Genomic DNA, 18,766 nt, shown 5'->3' on the forward strand with positions numbered 1-18,766 from the left:
CTCCTCCATCCTTTTGCACCTTCATCAGCATTAATATTGTCTAGATTCTCAGCAGTAAATGGTAATTCAGTAAATTTTCTCTTGGGATCCAACACCACATATTTTCCCTCATTTCATATTTATTTCTTATTCTTTGATCCAGACGTCCCTGTTCCACTGACACATGAAACAGTGTTGGAAAGGACTGAGATGCCATTGCAAGCATTTTACCACTGGTATGGTCACTACTAGTGTCATTACTAACCTGATGCATTGGAGTTGGTTTACTAAAAGCAAATAGGCTGTTGCACTTTGCAAGGGAATTTGTCCCTAATGATTTGTAAATGTTGCAAAGTTTCACTTTGCAAAGAATACCCAATCTCATGCAAGGAAAAAAAAACAGCATTTTCCTTGCACATGACTGGAAGATGGAAGTCAGCAGAGCATTCACTAAACCTTGGGGAATTCCTTTGCAAAGTGCAACTTTCCTTGCCTGAAATAATGTGGAGGCAGTGCTGAATCTTGTAATTTAAACTTTGTATAGCTGTGTACAACCAAATACAAGTCTAAACCTCATGTGCAAAGAAAAAGATATAAATGCATAGAAATTATATACATACACACTATTTCTTATAATTAGTGAAGAGATAAGATATGCATACTCATAAATGCATGTGCAAATAAACAAACTGCTGAAAAATCTGAAAATGCTAAATCTCTGTGACCATGAAGCTGATCAATTAATGCAAATAAATGTACGAACAAAGAAATATATATAAAAGAAAGGGGCTCCCAGGTAGATTTGGCCCTGGGACAGAAGCAGATTGCTCTTTTTGTGACTCAATGGCTAGCCAAAGCTCTCTAGGGTGGACAACACCTGATCTTGGTGATATAAAAATGACTGTTCTGGCCCATTACAAGGGTACTGTCCAGATAGTGGAAGATTCTTATCCCCTGTTATCTGAGACCAGCAATAACAGGTAGGAAGTCCTACGAAAAGGTGCTTGGAGAAATAGAGAATACGAATGGAATGCACACAAAGTAGTAGTGATTTTCTTTTATTACAAATCTGAGGTATTTCTGGAAGAAAGGATACACTAGTACATGTAAATAGACATCTTTACGTCTGCAGATAACATCAAGTTGCCTTGAAAATGGTCCGAGCGATGGACTGTATTGACTCCATTTTGAAATTCTGAAATTGATGTTGCAAACATTCATTAATTGTCTCCATTAGAAAAGACATCCCCACCCCCAAAAAAAAAATTGAACGTGCCATGCCCACACTTGCACGCACATACACACAAACGTAAATGCACCCGTTGGGGGTGCCTATGTATAAAAATGATAAACATGTTACATATTTCTGTGCACACCAGAGTGTGAGCAATAATTCTACAGACAATCTTCATGGTTAACGCTAAATATAGCGTTAGGGCTTTTAAAGCATTGCCTATGGAAAATATAGTGTACCATTTTCACCATTTTGCGGGAAGGAAAAAATGTAAAGCTTGATGTCTTTGGTATCTATTTATTGTCCTCCTAACATCTATTGACTCGGCACAACCTTATCTTTTATAATTTACCAAAAAAATGGTTAGTATAGCATGTTTTTGTGCTCTAAGATTAACTTGAATGAATTTTGTACTGACATTTTGCACTTGATTATTATTATTATACAGGATTTATATAGTGCCAACAGTTTGCTCAGCGCTTTACAATATAAAGGGAGATAATACAGCAACAATACAGTTCAATACAAGAGGGATAGGAGGGCCCTGCTCCTTCGAGCTTACAATCTAGGAGGGAGGAGTTAGTGGAACAAAAGGTAATAAATGTGGGGGATGGACTGGTAGGAAGAGTAGAAGATTCCATTATTAGCTGAGGGCAGGATAGGCTTCCCTGAAGAAATAGGTTTTCAGAGATCGCCTAAAAGTGAGCAGAGTAGGCGATAGTCTGATAAATTGCTGTAGAGAGTTCCAGAGGATGGGGGAAGCTCTGGAGAAGTCCTGGAGATGAGCATGGGAGGAGGAGACAAGGGAGCTAGAGAGCAGGAGGTCTTGTGTGGAGCGGAGAGTACGGTTTGGGTGATATTTGGAGACAAGATTGCTGATGTAATTTGGGGTAGAGTTATAAATGGCTTTATTTGTTATTGTTAATGTTTTGAATTTTATCTGTTGGGCAATGGGAAGCCAGTGGAGGGATTGGCAGAGAGGGGTGGCTGATACAGAATGGTTAGTAAGGTGGATGAGTCTGGCAGCAGCATTCATGATAGACTGAAGAGGGGATATCCTGCGATGAGGTAGGCCAATGAGGAGGGAGTTACAATAGTCAAGGCGAGATATAACAAGGGAGTGAATAAGTTGCTTAGTGGTTTCCTGAGATTAAGAACGGCCGTATCTTGGAGATGTTGCGGAGGTGAAGTCTACAAGATTTGGACAGCGATTGGATTTGGGGCTGAAAGGACAGATGGGAGTCTAGGGTTACACCTAGCACCCTGGCATGAGGGAAGGGACTGATGATTGTGTTATTGATTTTGATGGAGAAGTTAGGGGAGGGGGCACAGGCTGGAGGGAATACTAAGAGCTCAGTTTTGGAAAGATTGAGTTTGAGGAAGTGGAGTGACATCCATGCCAATATGTTGCTTAGTAGTTAGTAATGTGAGAGGAGACTGAAGGGATGAGGGGAGGGGTAGAAAGATAGATTTGTGTGTCATCAGCATAGAGATGGTACTTAAAGCCATGGGAGTTTATAAAGTGACCAAGGGAGGAGGTGTAGATGGCAAAGAGTAGGGGCCCAAGGACGGAACCTTGAGGGACCCCTACAGAAAGAGGAGGAGCCAGAGTTAAAAGTAACGCTGAAGGAGTGCTGCAATAGGTAGGAGTTGAACCAGGAGAGAGCAGAGTCTCGGAGGTCAAGAGAGTGGAGTTGTTTGAGGAGGAGGGGATGGTCAATTGTATCAAAAGCCGCAGAGAGGTCGAGTAGTAAGAGTACGGAGCAGTGGCCATTGGTTTTAGCAGTTAGTAGATCATTAGTGAGTGTCAGGGTCCTGTCCACGGCAGGAGTTCTGGAAGATCTGGCACTTCTGCCAATACTCTACATGGCCGCAGAAGTACACATCGGCCTCATTCTGGTGCCAGACGGCCTTTATAAAGAGGATCATCACTTCCTCTAGTTGCTGGATGATCTCTAGTTCCCCGTGCCCTGTTCCTGGTCCCTGTTTCCTGTGTTCTGACTTGTGATCTCCTGTTACCAACTCGGCTGGCTCCTGGACCTGTCTACTCTGATTTACCCCTGACCTGACCTCGGCTTGGCTTAAGGATACCCCCTCTCTCTCGCTCCTCTGTGAATGACCTCAGCTTTCCCATCTGACTAGGGCTTGCATACCATGCACAGGCGCCTCCTGTCTGCAGACCTATCTCCGTGCATCAGCTGTGCTTCTGAGTGGACCACCAACCAGCACTCCTACAGGCAACCTGTGCAACTTTGGGCCTGACTCCCGCTGTCCCACTCTTAGGGGAGCCTGAAACTTAGCCACAAGGGAAGCCCTCTCACCATTGGCCTCCTTCACCAGGTACATGATAGTGAGTTTTAATACAGCAGTTTCAGTGGAGTGTAGTGAGCAAAAGACAGACTGTAAAGGGTCAAGAAGATTGTTGTCAATGAGATAGGAGCTCAGGCGATTGTAGACTAAGCGTTCTAAGAGTTTAGAGGTAAATGGGAGCAGGGAGATGGGTCTTAAGTTGTTCAGGTTGGTGGGGTCTAGGGAGGGCTTTTTAAGTATGGGAGTGATGTGTGCATGCTTTAGAGGGGAGGGGAAGGCACCGTTAGAGAGGGAGAGATTGAAGATGTGAGTGAGGGAGCATAGGAGAGAAGACGAGGGTGACCGTAGTAGTTGTGAGGGGACAGGATCCAGGGGGCAGGTAGTGAGACGGGCTTCTGAGAAAACATTAGTGACCTCTTCAGGAGTAGCAAGGTCAAAAGAGGAAAGTGTTGAGGGAGGTTTAGTATAAGGTATGCTAAGTGGGATGGATGTCTGTGCAGTGGCGATGCCCCTACGAATTGCATCAATCTTGCTTTTGAAATGATTTGCATTCTCGTGAGCAGTGAGTAAGGTGCTGGGTGGAGGTGAAGTAGAGAGTTAAAAGTAGAGAAGAGACGACAAGGACTGGATGATAAGCTATTGATGAGGATGACAAAGTAGGCTTGCTTGACAGCATTGAGGGAGGAATTGTATGTTTAGAAAGCAGATTAATATAGGGTGAATGCTTGGTGAGATTTGGTTTTACGCCACAATTGCTCCTGCGCACGACTATGTCGTTTAAGATTTCTGGTGTCGTCAGTCTGCCAAGGTTGTAATGGTCAGGGCCTGATGCTTTGTGTTGTTAGAGGAGCAAGTGAGTCTAGTGTGGATGAAAGCAAACTGTTGTAGACAGTAGTGGCCAGGTGAGGGCAGGACAGGGGAGAGATTCTGTCATAGAGTTGGTCAGCTGCAGAGTGGAAAGGAGCAGGGTTCAAGTTGTGAAGGTTTCTGCGGGTAATTGTTTGCTGCTTGGAGGGATAGGTGTTTGAAGACGAGGACACTGTGAAGGTGATGAAATTGTTATCAGAGAGAGGAAAGGGGGTGTTTGTGAGGTTGTAGGGAGTTCAAAGATGGGAGAAAACATGGTCTAATGTATTCCCATCAGAGTGAGTGGAGGACTGTACACATTGCGCTAATGCAAAGGATGAGGTTAGGTTGAAGAGTTGGGATGTAGCCAGGTTGTTGACATTAATGGGGATGTTAAAATCTCCAAGAATGATAGTGGGTAGTTCAGAGGAGAGAAAGTAGGGTAGCCAGGCAGAGAAATCATCAAGAAAGCGTGACACCGGTCCAGGAGGCCGATAGATCACTGCAATCCTCAGAGAAATGGGAGAAAACAGCCGAATGCAGTGAGTCACAAAAGAAGAGAAGCATAGAGAGGGAGGGTTAGGGAGGACTTGAAAAGTGCTCAGTGGGGATAGAAGCAAACCAACCCCTCCTCCTTTTCGCCCACTGAGTCTGGGTGAGTGGGTCCAGAGAAGGCCTCCATAGGAAAGTGCTGCCGGAAAAGAAGAATCTGCTGCTTGAAACCAATATGCAAATATCATGTGATGCAAATTGGAACTACCACTATTTCCCTCTTCAGGGCCTCTGCTTATAGAAAATATATAATGTTTGGGGTTATAACTAATCTTCAGACCTTAAATAATGTTTAAACGTGTAAAAAAAAAAAAAAAAAAATGGCTTTGGCAGCGAAAGGGTTAAATCTTGCAGTGCAGAGGAGCCCCACTGCAAATGTCGATTTTGTCTAATTCCTGGATTTGGGCTTTAACTGCCCTAGGTTAAGCAACAAGGATTGATAGGGAGTGCTGCCTGGCAAGTACCTGGGTGAGATCCCCTGTTAAAGAGACCTACACACCGTTACACGTCATGGAGCAGATCATTTTTGAGTAGTATACAGTATATTGGTTTCTGTGTCACAGTGAAAATCACAGTGACATTTAGAAGTGTCTTAAATGCTGCACAAAAACTTCCTCTTTTATGACAGCTGACAACAATATTGGGGAACTACTTCTAAGAAATTCACTGGGTTTGCATCTCAGATTGAGTTGCTAACCTTGCTGGTTCCATTTCCAGGATAACATGTATTAATAGTAAATAAAGGAAATTGGGGAAGTGTTAAAAGAGAAGTATGGCATTCTTAAAAAAAAAAATTAAACTCCCTTGGGTGGATGCTGCATGTAAGGGTGGAGGTCGCTTTCAGGGATGACTCAACCTTAAGGCGGACCTCTAACTCAGAGATGGCCGTACACCATGTACACTTAAGCAGATGACTAAACTCCAGTTAACTTTCTTGAATTCCATGTCCATGTATACCACTACTATCACTTGTAGCATATAGTAGAGAAATACAGAGCCAATGCCCTCTCCACCTGTCCAGCATATCTCTGCTACTTTACTCCCAACAGTGGAATGGAATCCCACTGTGCACCTAGCATGGACGCCATGTGTACACTCACTTAACTATTTCTCTACCATACCTGTGCCCACTGATCTGTTTACATTGCCGTGGGAGAAGAACCGCCATGGAAGAAAATGCTGACAGCAACTCCCTCACTACAAGAAGTTGTCCCACCTCTTACAGGTACATGCTTCATGACAGGCTGTTTGTTAAACCTTCGTTACCCTTGGTAACCACGTGCTGTCTTCATACCCCAATGTGCTTACTGACCAAGATTGGAAACCACATGTGTGCCGGTTACTTACATACACCCCTTTAGAATAACTGCAGATCAGGCAAAGGCAAAGTTTCAATAACTTGAGCATTCTAGATGATCGAACACAGTTCTATCCTAACCCAGTACCTAACTACAGGGGCTGCCCCAGCATACCTGCACAGGCTAATGTCCATTCACAGTACAGTTCATTTAGGTAGTTTTCCATTTGGTACAGTCAATTTAGGTGTCTTCAGGGCAGACTTCAGGTCCCAGAAGTCCCCCTTGCATGGTGGAAGGTCTCCGGACTTGGTGATTAACTGGACACAGGCATAGGACCCTCTCTTTTCTGCCTTGCTCTCTGCGCACCAGATCCAAACTACTGTTCCCTTATATATCTACACAGAACTTGTGGGTTGAGCCCAGAAAAACCTGTGAAAGCCAGACTGGAAAGTGGCAGCAAAAAATGAACCCCAGCGGAGGCAGCACCTAGCTAGCTAGTGGTAGGAAACCTGCCACATGCATTTGTCCCATGCTGCTTCTAAGACTGAGAAATGAGAGATCAAAGATTGCTGATCTCTCAGATTTAAGTCTTCAGTGATCAGATAGTGGTGGCTGTCAGTCACTGCTCTCTGCTCTGCCCCTCCAGCGGGCTGTGGAGGGGGTGAGAGTGGCTGGCTTAGGCTCTCAGTGGCTTGCTAAGAGGCTAGATGGGCTGCCAGTTCAGGCATATGAGTGGATTATTACACAGTGCAAAGCACAAAAAGGAGTGTCAATGTGCTGTGTGCATATAGTTGAATGAAGTGTTATTTTGTGACATTTCAATACAGCTAAAAAGAAGTAAACACTGTGATGTGTTCTAACAACATGACGGAAGGAAATTTTTTTGACCTTGGAGATCAGGAACAGTTATTCTAGGAGCCCAGTATTACAGGTTGAAAGGAGAATTACTTGATCTGGTCCTTGGAGGATTGTTTACTAAAATTCAGTGTGCCAACCATGAGAGTGGGAGGCAACACATTTTGCTGAGTACACACCTGAGGCGGGAGCACTACACAGATTTATATTAATTTTTGGCACAAGTATTCATGTGGTGATTATTGGATGAACTGAATGATTTATCTTCATGAAATATTTATGATCTTTTTCACACAGTGATCACTAGATAGACTGAATTATTTGGACTTTTGTGTGTATTATATAGATTATTTATAATTAGACATTTGTTTGGGAATGTTATATAGGTAACTGATGCATGCGCCACCAAAATATTTTTTCTTTAAATATTTTTTGCACATGTTTAATAATTTAAAGTGGCAGCGTGGTATTTGTAACACAGATATAATTATAAAAGTGATATATATTTTGAGAAATTTATAGTATTTTGGGACAAGGATATAATTTGAAAGATATATATATATTGGGGATTCTATTTATATTTATTTAGCGCAGTTTTGGGAGTATTTGTACTTTTTGCACATTGAATCTGATTATCAATATTTAATACATTATATAATATAATTCCAATAAATAAAATCATGTTTTTGGGGACAAAGATTCATATTGGCTTCCAATTGTGTTTTAAACTCAGTACTGACATTTTTTATATCAGAAAAAAATATGTTCTCCCCAGCCTAAAGGATTATACTGTATAGTGGTTCTATATATTTTTCAAAAAAATAGTTGTTCCAAAATTTGTTGATTCTCTTTCTATCAATTTCTTAAGCTTTTAGAAAAAAAGTCAATATCTTAACTTAAACCTTATTAGTGAAACTGCATGTTTGTTGAAGCTGAGACATCAAGTTCTCCTATAACGTCTGTGATATTGTGCCATTTTCTTTGTAAGACAAGATTTAAAATAAAGACCCAATATTAAACTAATTAATAATTACAGGTTTGCAAAGAATCTTAAAAACAAATTACATTTAAAAGACAAGGTTTTAAATATGAAGCTCATTTGGCTGGACCTTGGTGTTTAGTGTTGTATGCTACCTTTGTGTGGTAAGCACCATTCCACCATGTTTTGATTTAATAAATGTTGAATACCTTAACTAATAGAAATATATTAAATAAAATACATACATTTTGTGATTCTATTATATTTTTAGATGTATATTTGATACTCTGTATCTTTTTTGACCCGCTGCAGCCCACTGTTTTGATTGGAATCCTTACACATGCACATGGGTAATAAATTTATTGATGCTCATATTTGCAAAAATCAATGTGTAGGTCAAGATTGCACTTTTTAAAGACTTCATGGCTGTTTTGTAATGATTTGTTTGTGCTACAGTAAGTTATTTATGTAGTAGTGATTACCACCTTCTGGCTATCTCATAAAAAAGTGGATGTTTGGTCTAAGAAATGCGTAGAGTGTGTTGCCTAAATAGTTTAAATTGAATTTCAGATAAAGGAACTTCAACACATCAAACATACATATTAGAGCTAGTATTCCCTTCTTATCTGCATACTTGTTATAGAATATTATGTCAAACTCCAAAGGGAACCCTCAGGGACTGTGACAGGCAGTTTTTTGTTGTCACTCCATTAATGCTGCTGACATCACCATGTGGTTTTCGGCCAGGTTTGGTGTTTTTGACTAACTTGATTGGCTGACGGGGGATAATTTCCCTCCCCCCATGCATGCACATCAGAGTTAATTCATCCTACCATCAAGGCCTGTTGTGATTGTATTCTGAGGTTATACTAAGAAGATTACTGGCAGGCAGAAAAAAAAATATTTTTTGTATTAAAAAGCATGTGGCCCTCACAACCAGGGCACCTCTAAATCCTGCACTCAGTATTTAACACATTCCTGACCTCTGCACTCTGTACACTGCACATGCCTGAACTCTGCACGCTGTACATAGCACACTCCTTAACACTGCATACATGGTCTTACTTATACAACCGGCCCTTTAAAGGCAAACAAAATGCTGATGCAGCCCATAATGAAATTGAATTTGACACCCCTGGTCTATAGTATATCCTGATAGTGTTGCTGACCTAGCACAGGTGCCTGGACCTAGCGATACCCCTGACTCTAGATTGAGGTCCACCTGAAGATCATCTAGCCCACCAATTAGTTATTTTGACCCTGCTTAGAGGTAACAAAGCTAGAGGCAATTAGAATTTTTAGAAGGAGGTCATTAATTGCAGTCTTCATATTTTGTCTGAGACATGTTTAATTTAAAATATGGTAAAAGTTGCAATATTGTTACCTTTTCATAAAGTCATCTATTAAAGTAGAACTATTGGCAAAATGTTTTTTATTCAGTAAGGGAGGATTATAACCCCTGTCAGTCTATTTTTTACCAGCTGTGTCCCATAGGGGAGATTTACCTTCACTTCCTATCCCATTGCCAAAACAGGAAGTGAGAGGAAATCCCTGCAAATTAAGGGAATTCCTTGGGGACCCCAGGTTGCCAAAACTAGTGTTCCCATTGGAAGATTTCCCCTCTATTACTTTTCTGGGGACAACCCAGAATTTGGGGTTTCTTTTACTTTCACTTACAATGATAACAGTAAACTGGCCAAACAGAGAGGATGAATCTAGGTGTTCTAATCCCTCTCCACAGTGATTGATGCCTCACATTTCCAAACAAAAACTCTTTTAAATTATGTTTCAGTCATGATCGGCTTTACAAATATACTCTATCATTCTTCAGCTAAAGAAAATGTACATAAACAAGACAACTGTAGTATTATTAATGTTTTTTAAAGCTTTAAAAGTCAGTAGGCCCATTTTGAAAGAAATTCCTCCATCCATTAATTATACAGACAAGTAGTTGAATGATATAGGGACATTGCAAAAGTGGTTTGTTAACTGGCTGCTGCAATATGCATTAAAATCCTGTTTATCTAAAGACAAATACATATTGTAATATTAATTAGTGTAGAGAAGGGTTGGGATCACTGATAAGTGAATGTTATTGTCTTTGTCACTGCTGGGGTGATTTACTTTCTCTGTCTTGGTGACCATTGTCATCTGGATTTAACCCCTTGGCACCGGTGCCTCTCGGCCCTTTAAGGGTTTCAGAAGCAATGAGGCAGGGCGGATTTAGGTTCATGTGACCGCCGTGACACGCCGTCACATGATCGGGAAAGGTCCCGATCGAAAGAGGAAATTGGGACCTTTCCGTGAGTACCGGACATGAGTGCTGGGAGCGCAAAGGGCGCGCGCTCTCAGCACATATGTTTTTTTTATAGAACGCAAATGTGCGGCCACTCAGCATCTAGGCCCAGACGCCTGGAGGCTGCACATTTGCGTTCAGCCGGTGTGAAGAGGTTAAAGTGAAGAAAAATCCAAAATTTTGACTTGTCACCAAAGCAGGAGACGTTTTCAAAGAGGGACACTTGTTCTAGTATTAACTGTCTAAGGTTTTCTATGCACACTACAATCTGACTATAGAATTTAAGTACAATCAACTTTAGATCTAGCAAAAACATGTATTATGAGGACCTACCTAAACTATCCAATCATTTTTTATGCAGTCTGGCAGGCCTTGCACTACATATTTGTTGGTAAATCTAAAAAGGTTTAGACAACAGGGTAAGGACAACTCCTTAAGAGGAGATTTTCTTCAGTTTGGATTGATTTAATCTCACTTATAGTTGGATCTACAGGAAAGATAATGGAAAACTCCCCAATGGATAACAGATGGAAAAAAAACTGAAAAGGTTTTAACCATTCCCTACTCTATCCAAAACAAAAACAAATATTTTGGCTTTAGGCATACCTTATTGGTACCAACTTAACTAAACCTCAAGTTTTGACTATAAATACACTTTAAAGTAACTCAATCATGAGAAAAATATGCAATTGCTGAGCTCCTTCAGAATCTACCATGCTGGCTGTAATATGGGTTCGGTACCAGTCATAAACAGAGATAGCATGCAGACCAGAAAAGCTGCAGAAAAGTCAAAACACTTATCTGCAGACTTGATCAGAGTTAGACTGGCCATAGATGAGTCCGTTTTTATTGTTCAACCCGCAGGAACGGAACCCTCTTGTTCTATCTTTGTATTCAGGAAGTGGGGAGACTTCCCCTCTGAACATTTTTTTTTCAACAGGGCAGTTAAACAGAAGTTGATCAGTAAATCAACTTCTGTTCAATCACAGTGGCCATACACAGATCGAAGTTTGGCCGGTCTCTGCTGAACCAGCTGAATTTTGATCCATGTATGGCCAGCCTAATTAACTAAAACTATAAAAGCAAGAGGATGCATATTTCTTACTATATTAATAGTAACAAGGAAGGTCAGAGCATACTGGCCCCATAAAGGATGATCAAGAGAAGTTGGTTAGAAATGACAAGGAGAAGGCAACTCTACTAAATGCATTCTTCTCTTCTCCAGGAATGCATTTATTCTTTCTCCAAGGAAAGGAGGAGTATAGTAAGCAGGACTGTATCATTAGTAACACAACACAGAAAGTATCCTTGTGGCTAACAGAAGCCAGTGTCCAAAAAAAACTTAGCAAATAAATCATGAGGACCAGATGGCTAACACCTGAGAGTTAAAGAACTTATCCAGGTTATTGCCAGGTCATTATTCCTAATTTTTATTGACAACTTAGTAATTGGAATGGTATCAGCTTATTGGCAAAAAGCCAACGTGGCACCAATATTTATTCACTTCAGTACCAGACATTTTCACCCCCTTCCTACCCAGGTCAATTTTCAGCTTTTAGCTCTGTCATGCTTTGAATAACAATTACTCAGTCATGCAACACTGTACTCAGAATAAATGTTTAACATTTTTGGAAACAGATAGAGCTTTCTTTCGGTGGTTTTTAATCTCCGATGGTTTTTTTTTATTTTTTGCTATATAGGTGAAAAAATATCTAACATTTTGAAAAAAAAACATGTTCTTTGTTTCTGTTATAAAATTTTGCAAGTAAATAATTTTTCTTCATAAACTTAGGCCAACATGTAGAAAGTCTACAAACTATGGTATAAACTATGGTATCTCATGTGTTGAGGCCCTAAAATGCCAAGACAATACAAATACCCCCCCCCACCCCCCAGATGACCCCTTTTTGCAAAAGAGACAGTCTGAAGTATTTAGTAAGAGGCATGGCAAGTTTTTTGAAGTTGTAATTTTTTTTTGTCACAGTTTTTTGTAAAATGAAGAAGTTAAATAAAATTTGTTTTTTTTCACATTTTATTTACATACTGTCACCAGAGCAGCTCAGTGTTATCATGTGACTGGTGTGTTGGTGAGCAGGGATGCTGACTGGTGACAGCATGTATTAAAAAAAAATCCTCAATGTTTTTTTCTTTTTTCACATACTGCGACCAGAGCAGTGCAGTGTTACCATAGTGACACTGTACTACTCTGGGAGAGTGATCAGGATTTTTTTTTTACACTATGATTGCTTATAACAGTGATTATTACTGTTATAAGCAATCATTTATATGAATAGTATCCATTCATTCATAGCCATTCATTAAATTATATTGTGATAGAATGGCTACAGCTATCACGTTACAGATGCACAGTTATTGGTCCTGTCTGTATCCTGTGATTACTGAGACCAATCACAGAGATCATTACAATAGTGCACAATGAATGGCTATGAATGAAAGCCACTCATTGTGTACAACTGTTATTGTTGTGATTGGTCACAGCGATCACATAGTCCTGGGGTGAGCCCAGTACAATGATCTGTCATCTGTTCCCTCCAATGGATACAGCGGGTGACAGATCGAGCTGCAGTGCGCGTATAAGGCGCGTGACTGTTAGAACGTCATATGACACCCACCCAGAACTGTAGTTTTCCCACTTGGCCATAATTTGGCCGTTATCCAAGGGCCAAGATACATATATGCCTGATAACTATAGGCCAGTCAGTCTAACATCAATATCTAAACTATTTGAGGGGATGATAACAGACTATAATAGACTATATTCCAGAATTTGCTTTTGAAAACTGTATCATAAGTAGTAATAAACATGGATTCATGAAAGCTCATTTTTGCCAGACCAATCTGTTAACATTCTATGATGGAGTGAGCTGTCATTCAGATCAGTGGTCTCCAAACTGCAGACTGGGGGCCAGATGCTGTCCTTTGCTTGCTTTTATCTTGCCCTTAGGACATTATTCCCTTCACTGTTAGCAGCAGGGGGGCATAGTTCCTGCCACTGGCACTGACAACAGGGCACTAGTCCTCCTACTGACAACATTGATGGGGCACTATTCCTTCTACTAATACCAATTATGGGGCACTAATCCTCTATCTAATACCAATGGTGGGGCACTATTCCTCCAACTGATACCAACAGGAAGGCCTGTGGACATGTATCTGGATTTTGCAAAAGCATTCAATACAGTTCTTCATAAATGCTTAATTTACAAATTGAGGCCTGTTGGCAAAGACGATTGTGTATGCACTTAGATAGAAAACTGGTTACAGGGGCGCATCAACGGAGTGGTGATAAATAGCACATACTCAGAATGGTCTGGAGTGGTACCCTAAGGCTCTGTACTGGGGCCAGTTATATTTAATTAAGTGTTCTTGCATGGCAAGACCACTTACTGTTATCTCACATATATATTCTTATTATTATAGCCAAATTTACTACCCTAACTCCTTCCACAGTTTTTACACTACATAGACAGTAATATACCGAAACGTGCGGATTGTTCCCGGTTGGTGTGCTATTACTTTGTGGAACGTTTCGGCGAATGGTTCACGAAATATCGGCATTTTTGTGGTGAAATTGGTCCCATAGGAATGAATGGCAGAATGTTCAAAACTAGTTACTCCAACCACACAACAGTTACTCAAGCCACTCCACCCAGTTACTCCACCCACTCCAGTTGTAGACTACTGGTGGAGGCAAGAACACTTCACACAATTTCCCCAGAAATTGTAGCTTTTATAGTTAATAAATAATATAGCGGTTGGTATAAATAGCTCAATTTCAGTGTATACTGACGATACAAAATTAAGCAGGGCAATAACTTTGTAGCAGGATATATAAACTTTTCAGGAAGACCTCAATACAATAAAGGGACGAGCAACTTTATGGCAAATGAGGTTTAATGTTGAAAAATGTAAAGTAATGCACTTGGGGGCTAAAAATATGAACATAAGTTATATGCGGGGACAGAAGCTTTGGGGGAATAAAGGATGAAAAAAGACCTGGTGGTCCTAGTAGATCACAGGCTCAGCAATGGCATGTGATGCCAAACTGCAGTAGGCAAAGCTAGCAGAATATTAGCATGCATTAAAAAGGGTATAATCCTACTACTTTGGGTCCGGCCGCATCTTGATATTGGGCTGTGCTGGAACTGGAGAGAATCCAGAGAAGGGCAACAAAGCTAATAAGGGGGCTGAGGGACCTCAGTTGTGTGGAACAACTACAATCATTAAACTTTTTCTTCCTGGAGAAGAGACGCTTAAGAGGATATATTTAGTGATATACAAATATCTTAGTAGTGATTCTAGCATAGGGAGAAAACTATTCAGTCTCAAGGAGCTTAAGAGGACGTGCTGCCAATAAATGAAGTTGGAGGAGAAACTGTTTAACCTTACACTGCATAAGGTGTTCTTTACTGTCAGAGCGGTAAGGATGTAAAACTCCCTTCCCCAATCGGTGGTGGCAGCGGAATGTTTCAATAATTAAAAAAAACCTCTTAGATGGGCATCTTAATGAACACAATATACATGGATATGGAAAATGGTTTTGAAAAAAACACACCCACACAGGTCAAACTGGATGGATTGGTGTCTTTATGAAACCTTACCAACTATGTAATATGTAACTATGAATATACTAAAACATTTATTGAAGACAATCTCAAATGAAAGTGTAGCACCCTCCTAGATAGGTTCTAGGTTTAGATTGGTAGATTTGGTTTGTATTTTGATATGTAAATTTAGTTGTCACACTGTAGACAGTGTGGTTGTAATGGTTGTTAGGTTAAAACATAACTTGCACACTGTAATCAGTGCTGCTGTGTTCTGCTAGTTAGGCCTGTTGAAGTTAATCAGCTGCATCCAGGCTCATATCTCCCTCTGTATCCAAAAAGCTTGAGAAGCTTCTTGATAATAGGAGTGGAGCTATGCAGATAGCAGCATGAATACAGCCCTGGCCTATCCCACAAAGAGAGGTTCTGGTGACATGCTGGGTAACTGTATATATTCAGTGAGGTGTTCTGGATCTTTCCTGTATAGGATTGTTCCAACCTAGAGAGGGCAGGCTGCCCTTCCAGGCAATGCTGATATATCTACTGCGTTGGCCTCAGGTGGGCGGTCTGAGGGCCTCAATGCTGAGACCCGGGTTCTGCTAAAGCTGACTGAGGGGCCATCTACTGAAGATCTGGTCTGGTATCATGGAGGAAGGCAACCTGTTGTTCTTGGGCTTTATGAGTACGGAAACCCCTAAAGGATCTTAGAGACTGCGTGCTACTTAACAGAATAGACCTTAGTGGTATCTTTTGTCGTAAATGCTTCTCCCTGCCTATCAGCGTGATGTACACAGAGCCAAGCATGTGCAGCTCAGAGCACAATTACGGCATTGCTCTGTGCCATGATGAAACGACTCCTGTACACATGCGTGGAAGTGTTGTCATCATGGCACAACCATTCAAGCAATTGAGCAAAGCAAATCTGGATGGAAGGCTTGGCGAAGATGGAAGCGCCCAGGAATAGCTGGAGCACCGACATCGCAGCGCTCGAGGGCTTCATTTAATAGGTAGGTCTGCTATAATGTGCTATGATGCGGTGCATAATAGCACTTTATAGCTCCTGAAACCTATTAAAAAAACATTTAACAAAGCTCTGCTTTAAGGCCAATTTAGATAAAAGCCAATTAATCTACCAGTATGTTTTTGGAGTGTGGGAACAAAGCTGGAGCACCGGGAGGAAACCCGCGCAAGCACAAGGAGAACAAATTTCATGCAGATACTGGCATGGTATGGATAAATGACTTGGTAAATGATCACAAAGATAAGAGGTGTACAGTTTACTGTATGATCAAGAAGCAAAAAGAACAATGCTTGCTGTAGATGGGCAAGTAAGTGTCTGTCAGTGCATAACTATAGTTTTAGGAGAAAATATCTGCTACTAGAAGGCAATGGGGTGATCAAACAGCATGAAGAAAGTGCCATATAGTGTGCGTAGGGAAAATACCAGTTACTGTAGGGGGAATGTATGAATCTAAAGAAACACACTATTAACTGTCTAGTTGCCATGAGCAACTTTCTACCATGCTGAACCAGAAGAATGACAGGGATGATCTGTTTTATTTCTTGACAGGTTGAAAGATGGGCTTTCCATTAAAGTGAATGAGGACCAAAACATGCACGAGCCAGTACTGCTTGAAGGATTTCTGAAAATTTGAGTCTGAAGATGTTCAGCGCCAATCTGGTTGCACAATGAAGATCACTAGACAACAAAGTTGAAACCAAGCATTTGCTATGGTCAATAAGCTGGGTATGAGGGAGGGTGCAGAAAATGATAGTGATGATGGTGCACTTAAAGTGCATAATTCCACAAAAGGTATGTGAAACAGTGAGCTTGTGGGGTGTCATTGTATATATTTCTGCTGCTGTATTCATTGCACTGCATAGTTTTACAGACAGTCACAGGCTGCTTGGGATGGGAAGGGGTTAACTTTGCCTAGACTTTTTTCCTGGGCTTTCTGGGTCCTGCCCCCTACTGTGAGCCACATAAATACAAGGAGAGGGCTCAGAGCTCTGGCACTCTTCCAGATGGGATTTCGGAAGGACTGCAGCAACATGTAAACCTTACTGGAGCACATGGACCCTTCTGGGTCACCCTGCTGAGATTCTTCCTGAACTAGGAGTCTACCACTGGACTTTTGCTGATTGGACTTTGCTTCCCTAGAAGGTATGAAGACTGCAGTAGGTGGTTACAGCAAGGCTGGATAGTGTACCGTTGAACTGTGTTGATGAATTTTCAGTAAAGATATTAACTGTTTTAAGCCTGGTCTGAAGTTACTAAAAAGGTGTGCGTGGTGGTTTCTGGTGTATGAAAGAACAGGGTCTGTAAAGTACATATGGGGAACAGATGCAAGGCCACCATGCAGGGTTAACTCAACACTAGGTCAAGAGGGAGGGAATAGTTGCCATGGGTAACCAAAGACTGGTGGAAAGTGAACAGAAGCCTGTCCTGAAGCGTGGTACCTTGCATGGTAATGGGTCCTCCTATAGAGAGGGGGTCGGTGCTCTGACTCCCTCCTCAGTGGTTCCCCAAAAGTACTGGGACCAAACCCACATTACGGAGACCCACAGCCTTGCCGCATGGTATGAGACAGCAACAAGAGTTAATCAAGTGGTAATGAGTTAATGATGTCTGTGCTATGTTCACAGAGGGACACCATTCTGTTACTGGGAGTGAGGTGGCAGAGGTACACTGGTCAGGTGGAGAGGGCACGGGGTCAGCAGTGCCCCTCCTAAATGCAACCATTCACAGACAAGGAGTGCAGTAAATGCCTGTGTTTGGCTATGATGAAGAAGGAGATTCCTTCGAAATGCAGGGACTCCGGTGAGGCTCCCCCATGCTCTGGAAACTGTTGAGTCTAGAAGTACTAAGCCATAGATGAGTGGTTCGATGAGCACTTTTTTTCATGTACATGTGAGTAGTATTTACAGCGAATGTCTGATAAATTTGTGGGATAATGCACTAGGCTGGTGCACCCTCTTTAGCCACTAAAAAACAGATCATCCCTGTTTTTTAGTGGCTACAGGACATCCCCAGTCCTAGAAGGCAGCAAGACTCAAAACGATTACCCCTGTGAAGTGGAGTACCAGTTATACCCTACTGGGCTATCACATTTATTCGCAGGAAAATGTTGCTGATGAAGGTGTGCAGTAATACAGGAAAGCACGTTTCATAGAGGGACTGTGTACATTTATGAACTGTACGTAGTGTATGGCTCACCTCTAAGTCATTACACCGCCATAATATTGATGTCACATGAACATGGCTCCACCTGGTCCCAGGCATTGATGAGTGCTCATGTATAGGGTGAATAGGTCCCTCCTATAAGCTATTATTGCTGTCCAGCAAAACTGCAAATATACTATAATCATAAAGTTAAATAAATGTACCATAATCTGTGTTTAATGTAAACCACCACAGTTAAGCTGGCCATGGATAGACTGAACATCGGCTGGTCTTTTCTCATCTAATGGCCAGGTTCTCTTTAATGGGACTGCTGAGAATTTTTCATTCGATTAGCACATGCAGCCAATTGGCTGCAGCTCTGATCAGTGTATTTTGACAGTGCAGGAGCCCCCTAAAAATACATAATACAGTAGCACTGCATGAAGGACTCGTTCACCCACCTCATTTGTGTGGATGGGGTAATATGTTCATTTTTATCAGCCTGCTGGCTGATTGAAAAAAAAAAAAACGATTCATCTATGGCCGGCCTTAGAGAACACTTCACATGGTCACTGTGAGATCATTTCCTAAATTTTTCGGCATAAAACTCTTTGATTCATGTGTGACCAGTGACATTCAGACATCGAAGGCATGTTTAAATTTGATTGTTGGCTGTGAGAAACCACCAG

The 18,766-nt window shown here is 41.3% G+C and overlaps 1 long non-coding RNA gene across 2 annotated transcripts in view; it reads left to right on the plus strand.

Annotated features, from left to right (window-relative positions):
- LOC149448915 (uncharacterized) overlaps positions 1–17,172 on the plus strand; it is a 217,313-nt gene extending 200,141 nt beyond the window's left edge. For both annotated transcript variants that reach the window (XR_016315474.1, XR_016315473.1), the window contains one exon: positions 16,485–17,172. This is a non-coding gene — a long non-coding RNA (uncharacterized LOC149448915). The remainder of the gene's footprint in view (positions 1–16,484) is intronic.
- The last annotated feature ends 1,594 nt before the right edge of the window (positions 17,173–18,766 follow it).

Source organism: Staurois parvus, unplaced genomic scaffold, assembly GCF_062004578.1.
Source record: "Staurois parvus isolate SC_StPar_1 unplaced genomic scaffold, SC_StPar_1.0 ptg000648l, whole genome shotgun sequence".
Classification (NCBI taxonomy): domain Eukaryota; kingdom Metazoa; phylum Chordata; class Amphibia; order Anura; family Ranidae; genus Staurois; species Staurois parvus.